This window comes from Chiloscyllium punctatum, chromosome 45 (genome assembly GCF_047496795.1).
Source record: "Chiloscyllium punctatum isolate Juve2018m chromosome 45, sChiPun1.3, whole genome shotgun sequence".
NCBI lineage: Eukaryota > Metazoa > Chordata > Chondrichthyes > Orectolobiformes > Hemiscylliidae > Chiloscyllium > Chiloscyllium punctatum.
The window spans coordinates 6,623,277-6,636,966 of NC_092783.1; the positions used below are offsets into that span (position 1 = coordinate 6,623,277).

At 38.9% G+C, this 13,690-nt stretch overlaps 1 long non-coding RNA gene across 1 annotated transcript in view; it reads right to left on the reverse strand.

Moving 5' to 3' along the window:
- Positions 1 to 1,179: 1,179 nt before the first annotated feature.
- LOC140467137 (uncharacterized) overlaps positions 1,180 to 13,690 on the reverse strand; it is a 70,648-nt gene continuing 58,137 nt past the window's right edge. The window contains exons 2-3 of the long non-coding RNA XR_011955352.1: positions 3,916 to 4,157; positions 1,180 to 3,643 (exon numbers count right to left, since the gene is read on the reverse strand). This is a non-coding gene — a long non-coding RNA (uncharacterized lncRNA). The remainder of the gene's footprint in view (positions 3,644 to 3,915; positions 4,158 to 13,690) is intronic.

Here is a 13,690-nt window from a genome sequence, read left to right on the forward strand (position 1 = left end):
TTAGGCAATTTTTAAAAATGTGTTTGCTGAAAATGACTGTTATTCAGGTTCTCCCACCCCTTGGTTCCATAGAGCTAAGCAACTTACCTTATTCATTGCAACTCTGACATAGAATTAATATCACTGATTGCAGCTGGGCATGATACTACTTGCCTGAGGGCAAACCATTATTCAAGTATGGATCTGAAAAAGCAGAATATGAGAACATATAAAATAGGAATTGGATTAAATCATATACCCCAAAGAACTCTGTCATTTACCAGCATCACAACTGATGTTTTAACTTAATTCCCCCTTCCTCCATTATCCTTCTTTGCTTTAACCACTGTAAAATCCAAAAATCAATAAATATTGCATCTATCCAATGGTCTCTTATTTGATATACAAATATCTATTGTCTGCTTTATACAGGGATAAAGGAAACCTCTTGTTGGTCCATATCTGGATAATGAATCCGATTTGGATCATGATGGTGGGTGGCATAGGATAGTGGTAGGTGATAGGCCTTTCCGAAGTGGGAATTAATGATTTGGGTGGTGGATTAGGAAGGTAAAAAAGTCACCTCTGTTTTCTTTCTCAATGGAAGCTGCCTGTGCTGCTGAATGTTTCCTCTTTTTATTTCAGATTTCAAGTATCCTCAAAATTCTGCTTTTCTACATCACTCATGTCAGGAATTTAACACAATTTCTATGGGTGCAGCCACAATAACATTCAAGAGGCCCTTTCTAGTTAGCACCAAAAGTAAAGGAAAAGACCCATGATCAGGTTCTCATGGTATTTAAGGCTTTTAGAAATGCTGCCTTCCCATGTTACCCTCCATTTGAGAGTTTTATTTTAAACTTCATGAAATTGAGGGTTAAACTGAGATTCAATAAAGCATAGTAAATAAACTGGTACTAAAACATTTCAAAATTTATAATCAGCATATTTTAATCATAACAATCAAAATACCATATGTCAGTTAATAATCCTTTACTTTTTGTATGCTAAAGTATTATCTTAATGACTAATGATCAGCTAAAGTATCAGTGTCAAAAGCAGTTCATAATTATCTTTGGTAGAAGAGGGAGCAAGTAGCAAACAGAAAATCCAAATGCTTCTGTGATCTTTTGATACTCTAATTTTCTTTAAAAAAAGGTTCTGGTTCTAGTGTGTTCACACTACAACAATTTTCTAGCTTTCTACCAAAAGAAGTTCCAGGGGTCTGATTTAATTGTCTCATTAGCAACAATATTCCCATAGTTTCCCCAATCTCAGTGAAATGGAGAGCAGTGTATATCTCTAAATTAAAGGACGATTCTTATTTTTCACATTAATTTTATTATTTAGATACAGAGACCTCTAAAATGGAAAGATCCAATACAAAATGTTTTTATGACCATGGAAATAGATATAACACAGATCTATGCACTGTCAGAAGATGACTGCAGTGAAGTCCTGAAAAAGAAAGGAGAAGCTATCACATGGAATTGGCTCAATTGAAATGGCTGTCAATATTTCGTAGCAGCATGGTATTAATGGAATAGGGCCAGACATTTGGCTAGCAATAATCTTTGGATCATCATGGTGATCTCATGAACGCTGCAGCTCCTGTTGACTCCACACTCAGGAAACATGTTCCACAATGTATGTTTTTTTATCAAGGGCTGACCTTGGTCCAATTATGGTTTTGACACCCAGGGAACACACATTACTAAATTCAGCTGGCATGATGCCCCTTGTATTTGGAACAAATCAGTTTGGTAAAGAGGGAATGAAACAGACATCCTTTATTGTATTTGCATATACAAAACGTCTAACGTCTGGTTTCAGTGCAGACCTCAAATGTTTCCTGAATCTGTATCATAAGGTGTTAGGTCTGTCTCTGTGATGTGTTAATGAAGCACAGTACAGATCATCACAGGAAGTGATGTAATGTCATGGTATTTTACTTTCTCTTTCACATTGGCAGCCTTATAGAAAGTTAAATACACAGTAAGATGTTTATCAAATGAAATTAATGTTTTCCTTACCTCAGCAGACTTTTAAAATATTTTTTAGAAGCACTCTGAGATGAAGACTATTATAAAACCAGTGTGATGAATTGTGCAATTCTGATCCACCAATGTTACAAAACATGGGTTTACTTGCCAAATTGGATATATTTGCAACAATTTTATGTCTGGAAAATGAATGCAGCAAGATAAAATTCCCAAGCCATTTTTCAAAAGCTTATTACACCTGTAAGACAACTGGGTCTGTTCTATGAGTCAAAGATTTTGTTACTTTCAAAATTCTCTATATAATTTTGTTCTACTCAGTAAACCTCTGACTCTCAGCTACCACACACCTTCATCTGATCAAAATCTTTCATATCATTTCTGTTTTTTTCATTCCCCTCTAATTATGTGCCTTACTTTTCTTAAAGCACTGACTTATGCTCAGCTACAGTTGCTCAGCCTTAAGTTTTATTCTAGTCTTTTATCCAACTGAAACATTTTTTGTGGGTGGATCCAGCCAAATTTGTTGGTGAGATAATTCTTTTTTTGATTTTAAGATGCTTTCTACTAAAATGTGTATTCTTTCAAAGCAATAACCTGTCATAACCAGAAAATGATTTCACCTTGGCATAAGTGATTTTCACGGGACGCATTATTGTTTCCTGAAAATGTTAAGGATCTATGTGTAAACAGAACAGAAGAGATATACTGTAAATGAGCTGCCTGGATTCACTTTTTACAATTTCATTTACCAGTAGTTTTAACAAAAAAAACTTACATGTAACAGCACAGAATTGTTATTAAAGGAGCTGCATACAAATATCTCTTGGGTAAATTTAAGTAAGGTTCCTATGGCATGGGCTCGTAACGAATAGGAGGATGGAAGTATTATCATAGAATCCTTACAGTGTGGAAACAGGTCATTCCGCCCAATGAGTCTATAACGGCTCTCCAAAGAACACCCCAGCTAGACTCATCCACCTACTGTATCCTTGTAACCCTGCATTTCCCATGGCTAATCTAGCTACCTACATATTCTGAGATGCTATGGGCAATTTAACATGACCAGTGCACCTAACCTGCAAATCTTTGGACCAGTTGGCGTTAACAAAGCTGGGGGTTCACAATCTGCAAAGGTAGGGAATAATCAGAAAATATCATGAGGCTTTCTTTGGCCTGATACTTATGTGCATGATACACTAGCAATCTTTAGTAGATTATATCTAAACTTAAATAAAGGGCATAAGTGACTTTCATTTGGCATATTCAGGGTATATTCAGAAAGGTTGTTGTCCTTTGCAGGAGAGTCGAGGACCAGATGGCATAATCTCAGAATATGAGGTTTCACATTTAAGACAGAGATGAGGAGGCATTTCTTCTCTTCAAGGGTTGTGAATCTATGGAATTCTTTATGTAGCGGGCTGTTGAGGCTAGGCATTAATTTTGTTTAAGGCTTAAATAGACAGACTTTTAATCAATAAAGGTATCAAGGAGTGTTGGGGTTAAAACAGGAAAGTGGAGTTGAGGATTATGAGATCATCCATGATCTCATTGAATGACAGAGTAGACTTGATGGTTTCTAGATTGAGTTTGAATGATGTTGCCTCACTGGTCTCCTGTTCCTCCTGGACTTCTTGCTGCAATAGATGACAGTTCTTGGATATCTAAAGGAGAAAAGAACAAGTGCATGGTTCTGAAACAAAGACAGAAAATAGAGTTGATGTTTCTAGGGAAGGGTCACTGGACTCGAAACATTTATTCTGCTCTCTTTCCACAGATGCTGCCAGACCTGCTAAGTTTCTTCAGCGATTTATATTTTCATTTTTTTATTTCAGATTTCCATCAGCTGCAGTTTTTTGTTTTATTTAAATGAAAGTTTGTGATAGGTCAAGGAGAGGAAAGCTAGAGGTTCAAGCTTACATCATCAATAACTCACATGTCATAGAAGATCTTGAGATGTGGGATCAGTAAGATGAAACAATGGATGGGAAGGGAGCATAAGATTTCCTTCCATGATTTGAGTCGCACTGTTGGCCATGGACACAGTTGAGGGTGCTCCAATGATGCTCAGCATTGTCTGCTCCAAGAGGCCATGGATATGCCTGCTCCCCCCTAAAGGTTTCAATGTCAATGGCATTGTGTCACTTCATTATGCAAACTATGCTGGTATTGTCAACCCTGATGCATTTGAGAAAGAAAGAAATAAGCAAAATTTCATTAAAATAGGACAAGTCACATCCGAAAAGCACAGTTCACCCATTTGAGATGCTCCAAAGCACTTTACAGCCAATGAAGTATTTCTGAATTATAATCATTATTGTAACGTTGAAAACTCAAAAAAATCCACATGGAGTAGGATTATCAAGCTTGCTTCGCTATTTACAAATCCTTGGCCTCCTACTTCCCATCTCATAAACAATCAAAGGTAACTCTGTTAAAAAGATTTTCAGTATAAAACTAGGGAATCTGAAAGGGTGGAAATCTTGTTGGCAATGAACGAACATGTTAACAAGAACAAATCAGAATTGAGCTAGTCTGGTTTTATGTTGCATGTTTTGCCTTCTGCCATTTTTGAAACAAAAGTTGAGGAATGTGTGTCATTGGAAAAAGGCCTTCTCTCTTTTAAAATGGAGTTGAATGTTTGTACTCTCAGGCACCATTTTCTCTAATTTTAGGTTCATGTTATTTCTTGTGTTAGTTATTTACAAAAGGCTTCACAACTTCAAATTGGATTCCAGGCAGAGTAAACTTCTATTCCATTTATGAAAATTATGTCTACAGTGACTAATACTTTAAAGGTTACATTTTAAAATTTAATATTAAATTGTGCCTGATTCATGTTTTGTGGCTCACTGTGGCTAAATGTGATTGCAGATAAACAAGAAGATTTTCCATTTGTAACGATATGATACACCTGTGAGTCAGGATGAGCTCTGACTTAATCACCCATAGCTGGAAAACTTACCATCATCAATGCTGTTAAATATTATTGATATGATAATTGGCAACATCAAACAGGTATGCTCATTACCAGAAATGCATGTTTAAAAAAACGTCTATTTTTTTCTTTCTGTTTACTGAATAATTTTTCTTATCATTATTTGGGATCTAATTATGCAGAGCATCTTTATCCTTTTTTCATCTATTATACTGTCTAGGTGAGGAGACAAGTTGATTTGTGATTGCATGAATGTGGGGAAATAAACTTTTCACGATATCATGCACACTGGTGAAAAGGCAAATCCTGTGTTATTGGTTTGATTCCTAATTATAATTCAATACTTGCAGCAATCAACTTCAAAAATTACTGTTACTTTTCTTGCCATTTATCTACAAAATAAAAGATGGAAATTGCTTAAAGCTTATAAACATTTCTTTAAATTGGATTGTTTTGAGATGCAGAGCAGTACCTTATTCCACAGCAATGTAAATGGACAGAAGGCTGTGGAAAACAGTTCTGCTCGACAATAGGAAGCTAGAAAGGTGGATTTGGCAAATAGTGGTCACACTGAGAAGAAGGGCCTGATAATTAATCGTCGTAGTGAACAGATGAATTTGATAAATAATAGTTATACTTGATAGACAGAACTGGAAATAACAGTCATACTGGACACATAGGTCAGGTGAATAACAGTCACACTGAGCAAGCCAATCTGGTTAATAAGAGTCATACTGGACAGAGAGGTCTTGTATGTAACAATCATACTGCAGATAAATCCAGGCGATAACAGTCATACTGAACAAAGACGGCTGGAAATAACTATCAGACTGAGCAGAAGTGTGTAATAAATAGCAAACATACTGGACTGAATAGAGGGTATGGTAAGAATGCAATCATATTTAACAGAAAGATCTGCAATATAACAGTCATGCAAATCTGAAGGGCCTGAGAAATAAGTCATACTAGAATATTGGGGTGCTAAATAACAGACATAGTGAACAGAGAGAAATTTACTAAGTACCATATGGACTCAACAAAGGGATTTTATAAATAACACACAGATAAAGGAAAAGTCTGATAAAAGTCTGCGTCAAGGAATCTGGTAAATAGCCATGAAGTTGTGGGAGGAGTCTGTTTAATGTCAGAGATTAACATGAAAGAACTAATAAATTAGAAAACAATTAGCTCAATAATTGATAAGGTATAGACGCATAATTAGGTCATTTGACCCATTAGTCTGATCCACCCGATCAGGACTGAAGTGTTTCTCAACTCTATTCTCCTGCCTTCTAACGTAACCTTTGGTCCCCTTACTAATCAAGAACTTACCTGTCACTGTATTAAATATACTCAATGACTTGGCCTTCAGCAGCAATGATTTCCACAGGTCACTTGCTGAGGACTGAGGAATTTCCTCCTTGTCTCAGGTCTAAAGCTGTGTCCCTTCACTCTGAGACTGTGTTCTCAGGTCCTAGTCTCTGTAACATGGTAGCATCTTCTCCAGAACAATTCTATCTGGGTGTCTCAGTATTCTGTAAGTTTCAATGAGAATCCCCCTTATCCTTCCAAACTTCGAGTATGTACCCAGAATCATCAACCATTGGGATTGCAATGAGGTCAGCCAGGTGGACCTCATAGAATATGAGTTCCCTAATTGGGGCTGTTAACCTGGTCCAATCAGCAAGCCATGGTTGACAGATATAAACAGGAAAGTCACATCTACACACACACACAAAAGGAAAAAAAAATAAAAAAAAAATAAACAGGAAAGTCACATGTTCTGTTCAATCTGAGAGCTGGCTCTGAGGAAACTGTACTAGTGTCAAGTACAATGCAATAAAGGGTGACTTGGTGATGGGATATAGGCCTCTGTGGAGTTATTGCATCAACTGCTCCTTATATGAGGTTCAAGAGCTCTAATAACACTCTGAATGTCTGAGGGTAGAGAATATTACAAGTAAAGTTTTCTACCAAGAGTCAACAGCAAAGTTTCACAGAAAATAGATGTTTTCTTCAATAAATCTACACCTCCTGTGATCTGAAACTTTATTGTTCTGATAGTTGCTTACATTTTTTATTTCTGTGCAAATATCTCACTGATAAATATACTATCTGTTGTTTAGTCTGAAGGATATGGTTGAACATTTTACCAGCTTGCAAGTGAATAGGAGAATAAATTATAACCATCACCCTGCAACATGGCATTCTTACTCTTGTCATGTTGAAACTGCAATAAAGTGCTTTATATTTCAAACAAATTCTCTCAAAATGCCCTTTCTCAACTCCCCTTGAATTGAGATTTTGATGGAATATTTGTTGTGCAATTGATCACCACATATTTAGTGCTCCAAAGCAAGGAGCAGAAAAGTATTTAGATTTCTTTCAAGAATCTTTGCTACCAGCAGGCAACCTTGTCTGTTGATGAACGTTTATTGGAAGTTAGTTAGTTGAATGAGTACCTAGACTTATAATGGGCAATTATTAGACACGTCACAGATAGATAAGTAGGCATACTTTATACAATCATCCAGTCAGTTTACTACTGCTCCATTTGGCTCTTCCAAATGATCAATCATTTTTTTATCCTAGTGTCATGTTCTCTCAAAAGGCTTTGCCCATTTCATTCCATAGTCAGTTAATGGTTTATGATGAATGATGAATTGATGTGTTGATTTGTCTGTACATTATTCAATTTATTTGAGAATGAGCTGTTAGTCTATCAGAGATTATGCATTGAAGAATCGCAGTGTGAATTAATTGAAGTTGTTATGCAATAATATCACTGCTGGGATTAGCAGGTTGAGATTGTATTTTGGTATGTGGCTCTGACATAACCTTCAGAAATGATTTCAATGCTTCTGGAGATACAAGCAGCTGAATTATCACTTGGCAAACTGGTTGAGAATGGATGCAGGTGAGCCTAGATTCCCAAAGAATGCTACTGGATCCTGATACTCCAGAACTCACTGTCATTGTCATAGGCACTTCTCATGTGGGAAGCTAACTGGGAATCCAGGTACATACTTGCAATTACGATTGAGCTCACTGAATCTAGTAACAGGCCTCAGTGGCCCAATTTCAAATTTTCAAACGGGAGGCACAGGAAATACATGGTGTGATATCTGGGCACATCAGGATGCAGCTGGTGTATAAACAGCAGGGAGCCATATGGGGGTAGTCATTGAGTCATAGAGTTAAACGCATGAAAACAGGCCCTTCAACCCAACTTGTCCACGCCAACCAGATTTCCTAAACTGAACGAGTACTATTTGCCTGCATTTGGCCCATATTCCTCTGAACCCATCCTATCAATATACCTGTCCAAATGTCTTTTAAATGCTGTAATTGTACCCATCTCAACCACTTCGTCTGGCAGCTCGTTCCATTTACGCTCTACCCTCTGCATGAAAAAGGTGTCCTTCAGGTCCCTTTTAAATCTTACCTTAAATCTTTGCCCTTTAGTTTTGGACTCCCCTACTCTGGGGAAAAGACCTTGGCTATTCATCTTATCTATGCCCTTCATGATTTTATAGATTTCTATAAGGTTACCCCTCAGCCTGCTACTCTCCAGAGACAAAATTCTCCTTAAAACTCTAACCTTCGAGTCTCAGTAACATCCTTGTGAATCTTTTTTTGCACCATTTCCAGTTTAATAACATTCTTCCTATAGCAAGGTGATCAGATTTGTATGCAGTACTCCAAATATGGCCTTACCAATGTCTTGTACAGCTGTAATATAATGTCCCAACTCCTGTAATCAAAGTCTGACTAATGAATGCATGCATACCAAACGCCTTCCTCACCTCACTGTTTACCATTGGTCAATATATTTAAGAAATGGGGAAGATTGTTAAGCTATTGAACTAGTTACAATAGATTCATTGGCTCTGAAAGGTTTTCATTTGTGAGCAGTGAGTACTGGATTCTTTGGGGTTTGGGCATGAAGCAACTGGTATCACTTAGGCAACAGAAGATTGCAAAGCTAACTGCTGTGTGGGTGCCAAATGGAAGCAGACCACTTTGATATTGGACAGAGTATTGATGTTTTGAGTGGAGCTCCTCATTATCTTGATTTAAAGGAGGCCAGAAAAGCACAGGCAGCTGAGCTGATAGAGGAAGGAGTTGTGACCCAAGGCAACAGCTGGACTGTCCAAGAATCAATTACATTAAAATTCACAGAGGTTCATGGCTTTAGAAAGCTGTCGCTTTCCAGGCAGGTTGTCTTAAATTTCTGTGCTTAGATCCTCAATAGCCTGAATCAGTAAAGGTCCAGAGATCAGTTGTACCTAGGTTGACACCTTGAAGCTGGTATCTCAATTACAGATGACCCATTCCAGAGATCAGCAAAATTACATTAATTTTGAAACAGATAAGCTCGTGTGGGCATGGAGCATATTGAGATTTGCTGACATTGATGGAATCCTTCGAGTCTATTGGTTAATTGATCACACCCATGTAGTGATCAAGATACAAACAGACCAGTGAACCAGACTGCTCAATGGAAAATGTTTCCACTCGCTGAAGGTCTGTCAGTTCTGTGATGCAGATATCCATCATGACATCCTCATTCTACGAGATTGCCAGTGCTGACATCCAGACTCATGCTGAATGATGAGAGTAATGCCCGTTTATGACAAGTTTAACCTCTTACCCTTGATGTACATTGGCATTTCCATCTTGTGGTTCGTCATTGACTAGTAATGCACTGACCAGCCACTTTAATGAAGTTGTTGCAAAAGCAAGTCAGATGTTGGGTATTGTGCAACCAGTGACTAACCTCCTGACTCCTGAAGGCTTTTCACTCTTTTACATCCAAGTCTTTACTTGTCTGGATGAATCCACCTCCATCAACACTTAAGAAACTCTTTTACAGAGGACAAAGTAAACAACTTATTTGGCAACCTATCTATCATCTTAAGTATTCTTCCTCTCTACCATCAGTACACAATGGTTACCATGTGTACCCATCTATTAGGGTATTTTGACAATATTTCCCAAACCAGCGACCTCTACCTAAGTGCCTCTCTCAGTCACATACTAAGCTGATTTGGAATTATATCAATGTTGCTCCAATATTACTGGATCAAAGTATTGGAACTCACTGCCTAATAGAATGTAAGTGTACATGCATCACATAGATTTCAGTGATTAAGGAAGACACATCACAATCACCATTACCACCATAACCCAATGATGAGTACTGATGGGTCATAAATATTGGCCTTATGAGTAGTGTTCACATTCCATTGATGAATTGGGAAAAAATGTTTAATTTTTGCAAAACATCATAGAAACATATACTTAATTAAGGATTTTCAGTTATTTATGTATAGAGATAAATATTTGCAAGCCTTTAGAAGAAAGTGGAGGGAAAAGATAGCACAGGAAGCAGTGAAAATTTGATTATCCTCCTTGGGTCTTTTAGTGAGTGAATTACAGCCTATTGAACTCAAGGCTGTTTAAATTGCACCAATTTGGAGCTTGAATTTATTTTCACACATACATGAATTTTTATATTTTGGCCAAGTGCAATCACCTTTAATCTTCGCTCGGTAACAATGTTTTTACAGGAATAATTTTCTAACGCAAAGAAAATGTTCTCAAACCCTTTGAAGTTGAAAACCTGAATTAATAATTAGCTTTATGAATCTGTCAGGCTTTAATAAATAATTTGGTAAACAGATATTGAAGTAACCAATATAATGGATGACATGGAAGGCAGTTCTAAAAATGCTTTTGAAATATTATCTTCAGATCAGGTGAAAGCTTTGATGAGGATTTTGTATGATGTGAGAGAGTGGAACTGATACAATATATTTTCTGTTGATTTGAGGTGAGAAATTATGCAGTGTAATAGTTCCTGAAGTGACTGAATGCCCCTTTCCCATAAGAAAAGTTGTGCAAACTTTGCTGGATACATATCTGTAGACCTTGTGAAACCAAGCTGTTACTCTTCCACTGCCCCAATCTCCACTCCAATGCATCTTCCTGCACTACCAGCTCAAACAGACCCACACAATCTAGTACATAATCACCTTCTATTTCTGATGTAGTCTGTGAGAAGATTTGTAGCTTGGGTGCTCGTTGTTGTGGATCTGTTCGCTGAGCTGGGAATTTGTGTTGCAGACATTTCGTCCCCTGTCTAGGTGACATCCTCAGTGCTTGGGAGCCTCCTGTGAGGCGCTTCTGTGATCTTTCCTCCGGCATTTGTAGTGGTTTGAATCTGCCACTTCCGGTTGTTAGTTCCAGCTGTCTGCTGCAGTGATCGGTATATTGGGTCCAGGTCGATGTGCTTATTGATTGAATCTGTGGATGAATGGAATGCCTCTAGGATTCCCTGGCTGTTCTCTGTTTGGCTTGTCCTATAATAGTAGCGTTGTCCCAGTCGAATTCATGTTGCTTGTCATCTGCATGTGTGGCTACTAAGGATAGCTGGTCGTGTCGTTTTGTGGCTAGCTGGTGTTCATGGATGCGGATCGTTAGCTGTTTTCCTGTTTGTCCTATGTAGTGTTTTGTGCAGTCCTTGCATGGGATTTTTGTACACTACATTGGTTTTGCTCACGCTGGGTATTGAGTCCTTCATTCTGGTGAGTTGTCCGAGAGTGGCTGTTGGTTTGTGGGCTGTTATGAGTCCTAGTGGTCGCAGTTGACAACGGAATGAGGACATGTCGCAACCCAAAGGACTAGCCACACTACCATACATCAAGAGCATTTCCGAACTGACAGCCAGACAACTGCAACCATAACAGCACACAAACCAATGTAGTGTACAAAATCCCATGCAAGGACTGCACAAAACACTACATCGGACAAACAGGAAGACAGCTAACGATCCGCATCCAAGAACACCAACTAGCCACAAAACGACACGACCAGCTATCCTTAGTAGCCACACACGCAGATGACAAGCAACATGAATTCGACTGGGACAACACTACTATTATAGGACAAGCCAAACAGAGAACAGCCAGGGAATTCCTAGAGACATGGCACTCATCCACAGATTCAATCAATAAGCACATTGACCTGGACCCAATATACCGACCACTGCAACGGACAGCTGGAACTGACAACCGGAAGCGGCAGATTCAAACCACTACAAATGCCGGAGGAAAGATCACAGAAGCGCTTCACAGGAGGCTCCCAAGCACTGAGGATGTCACCTTGACAGGGGACGAAACGTCTGCAACGCAAATTCCCAGCTCGGTGATCAGAACCACAACATTTCTGATATAAGTGATTCCATTTAACTACAGACATACAGAATCAAACAAGAAACCTCCTTAAATGATCCATAAGACCTAAGAGCAGAAGTACGCTATTCAGTCCATCAAATCTGCTACACCTTCAATGAGATCATGGTTAGTCCCTGAGTGTGAATGGTGACAGCACAGCTTCCGGATAAATACCTGAAGAGCAGCACCCAGATCAGGATTGATTCGGAGCAGCAGCGGGACGGAAACAGAGTGAAGCGAATCTGAATTGGGAGCCCATGGGATCCAAGGCAAGTTGGAAAACTAGATCCAAAATTGCTTAGAAATATGAGTCAAAGGGTGATGGCGGCGAGTTATTTTTGTAATTGGAAGCCTGTGATCAGCGGTGTACCATAGAGACTGGTGCTGGGAACCTTGCTGTTATGTATGTTACACTTGAATGTGAATGCCGATGGTATAATTTGTAGGCTTGCAGATGACACAAAGATTGATTATGTTGTTGATAGTGAGGAGGATGGTCTCATGCTATAGTTTGATATTAATCAGCTAGCAAATTTGGCAGAGAAACGGCAGATAAAATTTAATCCCATTAAATACAAGGTAGTGCAATCTGGGAGGTTTAATAATGAAAGAACATACACAATGAATGATAGCTCCCTTGGGAGTACTGAGAGACAAAGGGACTTCAGATATAACTCTGTGGATCACTGAAGGATCAGCACAGGTGGTGAAGAATGCATAAAGGATGTTGGCCTTCATTATCTGGAGCTTAGAGGAGGAACGAGGAAATCTTGTCACCACTTTGTAAATCATTGGTTAGACTGCAGATAGAATCATAGAATCCCTACAGTGTGGAAACAGGCCCTTCAGCCCAACAAGTCCACACCGGCCCAACAGGTCCACACCAACCCTCCAGAGTATCCCACCCAAACCCATTCCCCTATCCTATTACTCTACATTTACTCCTGACTAATGCACCTAACCTATATATCCCTGAACACAGACAATTCAGCATGACCAATTCACCTAATCTGCACATCTTTTTTGGATTGTGAGAGGAAACCAGAGCACCTGGAGGAAACCAATGCAGACAGTTGCCCAAGGTTGGAATCAAACCCGGGGTCCCTGGTGCTGTGAGGCAGCAGTGCTAATCACTGAGCCACCGTGTTGCTGTATGGTGACCAGAACTGTATACAATACCTTCTCAGAAGGATGTGAATGCACTAGAGAGCATGCAGAGGAAGTTCACCAGGTGTTGCCTGAGATGAAAAGTCTCAGTTATGAGGAGAGACTGAATGGGCTGATTTGTTTGCCTTGGAGCAGAGGAGGCTGAGGGGGGATCTAATTGGGTTAGAAGTGACCTATACAAGAAGGATGGATTGCACCCCTAAATTGGAAGGGGACTAATATACTGGCAGGGAGATTTGCGAGAGCTGCTCAGAGGATTTAAGCAAGTAAAGTGGCGGGTTGGGACCCCAGGAGAAATTGATGAAAGAGATCAATATGAGACTTGTACAGTTGAGAACAGAAGCGAGTCAAAGAGTCAGGGCAGGCAG